This window comes from Narcine bancroftii, chromosome 1 (assembly GCF_036971445.1).
Source record: "Narcine bancroftii isolate sNarBan1 chromosome 1, sNarBan1.hap1, whole genome shotgun sequence".
NCBI classification, from domain to species: Eukaryota; Metazoa; Chordata; class Chondrichthyes; order Torpediniformes; family Narcinidae; genus Narcine; species Narcine bancroftii.
Window position 1 is genome coordinate 316581714 of NC_091469.1, and position 357 is coordinate 316582070.

A 357-nucleotide genomic window follows, 5' to 3' on the forward strand; every position below is an offset into this window, starting at 1 on the left:
TTCCACTTCTGAGCGCTCCCCCAGGCACCTGAAAGCAGGTGGGACTACGACCACAGTCGACAGGAGCCGTTGTTTGCTCCACGGCGCCTCTTCCCCTCTGCAGACCTTTCAGGTGCCAGAACAGCACCTTCAGCACTGCCACCTGAATGTTGCTTCGCACACACTTGCAGCCGACTCCGGAGCCGCATTCTGCCAACTATTCCACCTGAAACTGGCTTAACATCAAGTGGAGGACCAGAAAATGGCATCTGCCAGATGTGGTGGTACACCACTGGCCTACTGCAGGGGAAAACTCTGTACCTGCAGAAGAGGGTGGGGGAAAGACAACACCTGGCCGGCTGTCAATCAGCTGACCTG